Below are 2614 nucleotides of genomic sequence, written 5' to 3'. Positions count from 1 at the left end.
ATGTCGGGGGGACACACCAGAAATAAGGAGGTCTTTGCCACTGCAAGGGCATGACCACACCCGTGACCTTGTAAAGGCCCTGCGTCTTCAAGGGTATATGAATGAGAATTTAGCCAGCCTGCAGACTCTGAACAAAATATAGATCATAGGTTGCGCCTAATTGTATGTGCTGGTTTTATGAGACCCGTGGCCACTGAGCCAAGACTGTTGGTGTCAAAGAGCTATTGTTCAAACCTCCTCGGCTGTAATGTATGCTCTGTTTCCTCCTTCGCCAGGCCTCCTTGGGTTCTGCCTCCTTGGGTCATTACCCGCATTTCATTTCAGAAACTGCCACTCGCAGCCATTAAGCATTGGTATTAAAATACATGATGCATTAGGCCTATATATAGGTGGGAAATGTGGATAATGGTCAGAACGTTCCCTGAACTGGAAGGTTTTCGCTTTGATCCACCAAGAGCAAAAAGAGAGAGCGAAGGGCGGAAGCAGAGTCCTTCCCGCAGGATTTGCCAAAAGAACGAGCCATCTTGTTCATGGGTCCCGTAGCTCCAATGTACTAATGCACTTTCTCTTCTCTAGTATTTCTCGTGTGTGTGTGTGTGTGTGTGTGTGTGTGTGTGTGTGTGTGTGTTTAAACATATCATTTTCTTTTTTAAAATTTCTTTTTTTAGTTAAAATTATAACAAGACATATTATCCTTGTTTCCCCCCATTTTTCCTCCCTCCCCCCTCCCACACAAAACCCACCTACCCCCACCCCACCCCCCAACTTCCCTCAGTTCCAGTCTTTGGTTTCTCTAAGAATGCTATTTTCTGCATGTTACAAAGTTGTATAGATCCTCAAACTATTTAGCTAATTATTATCAATAAAAAGTTTGTGAATGTTTATTCAAAACCTGCCAAGGAGTCCAGTTCGCTTTGTTGCATCTTCAGATACTTTGTAAAGGGTTCCCATTCATCCTTAAAGTCACAGTTATCCTTGTCCCGTAGCTTGTATGTCAGTTTTGCCAGTTCTGCATAGTCCATCAATTTTTCTTGCCATGATTCTTTAGTTGGGGTTTCTTCAGTCTTCCATCCTTGTGCTACCAGAACTCTTGCGGACATAAACATATCATTTTCAACAATAATTAAACATACTTTTGTATCTTATACAATTTTTTTGACTTTCATCAATCACATCTGAAAAACTTCCAATCTGTTCATTTCTTACTTTCACTATTACATTTAAATTTCTTAACTAATATCTCTATTCTTTCTCTGCTTTGCAATATTTCATATTTCTCCTTACAAAACTTCTTGCAGTCCTGCGAGCGTAATTTGTTGATTACAATTGCTCTTCAAATATTCTGTATATTTCTTCAAATCTTCTGTAAATCTCTGGTCTCGCAGGTTTCGAATCCTTCCTGTCATTTTATCTAGTTCTGCGTAGTCCATTAATTTTGTCTGCCATTCTTCTTTCGTCGGAATTTCTTCTTGCTTCCATTTCTGGGCTGACAATACTCTTGCCGCTGTTGTTGCATATAAAAGCAATTTAACATCTTGTCTATTAATGTCCTCGTCTATAATACTGAGTAAGAATGCTTCTGGGTTTTTTAAAAAGAATGTATATTTCAACATCTTTTTCACCTCGTTATATATCATTTCCCAGAAGTTTTTTACTGTCTTACATTCCCACCACATATGGTAAAATGTTCCTTTTTCTTTACATTTCCAACATTTATTATTTGTCTTATACATCTTAGCTAATTTCACAGGTGTAATATACCATCTATACATCATTTTCATCACGTTCTCTCTCAAAGCATTACAGGCTGTACCCTTCTGTAGCATTTCCACAGTCAGAGACACCATGCTTCTGGCAGAATTCCAGTCGCTGTAAACTACCCAGGGATGTGTTGTTGTGTTGAGGTTCTGCTTGCTGTCTTCTCATGTATATCTGGTTGGCCACCATAAGAACAGGATGCTGGAATAGAAGGACCACCGGCCAGATCCAGTAGGCCCTCTTTATAGAATCATAGAATCATAGAGTTGGAAGAGACCACAAGGGCCATCGAGTCCAACCCCCTGCCAAGCAGGAAACACCATCAGAGCACTCCTGACATATGGTTGTCAAGCCTCTGCTTAAAGACCTCCAAAGTAGGAGACTCCACCACACTCCTTGGCAGCAAATTCCACTGTCGAACAGCTCTTACTGTCAGGAAGTTCTTCCTAATGTTTAGGTGGAATCTTCTTTCTTGTAGTTTGGATCCATTGCTCCGTGTCCGCTTCTCTGGAGCAGCAGAAAACAACCTTTCTCCCTCCTCTATGTGACATCCTCTTATATATTTGAACATGGCTATCATATAGCCATAACATGGCTATCATATAGCCTTAACCTCCTCTTCTCCAGGCTAAACATGCCCAGCTCCCTTAGCCGTTCCTCATAAGGCATTGTTTGTTCCTCATAAGGCATCATCCTTATGTTTGTGGCAACCACATTGGACCCTTCTTTCCCCCATCCTCCTGATGAACATGACATGGGACGCTCACTTGAGCACACAGAAACCCATAAAATTATGTGTGAGTGAAGACTGGAGGAAGGGGGATCTACAGCAGTGGCTTTGATTTAAAACTGCACT

The sequence above is a fragment of the Podarcis liolepis genome, assembly GCF_965112155.1.
Source record: "Podarcis liolepis genome assembly, chromosome: 8".
NCBI lineage: Eukaryota > Metazoa > Chordata > Lepidosauria > Squamata > Lacertidae > Podarcis > Podarcis liolepis.
This window is presented reverse-complemented; position numbering follows the sequence as displayed.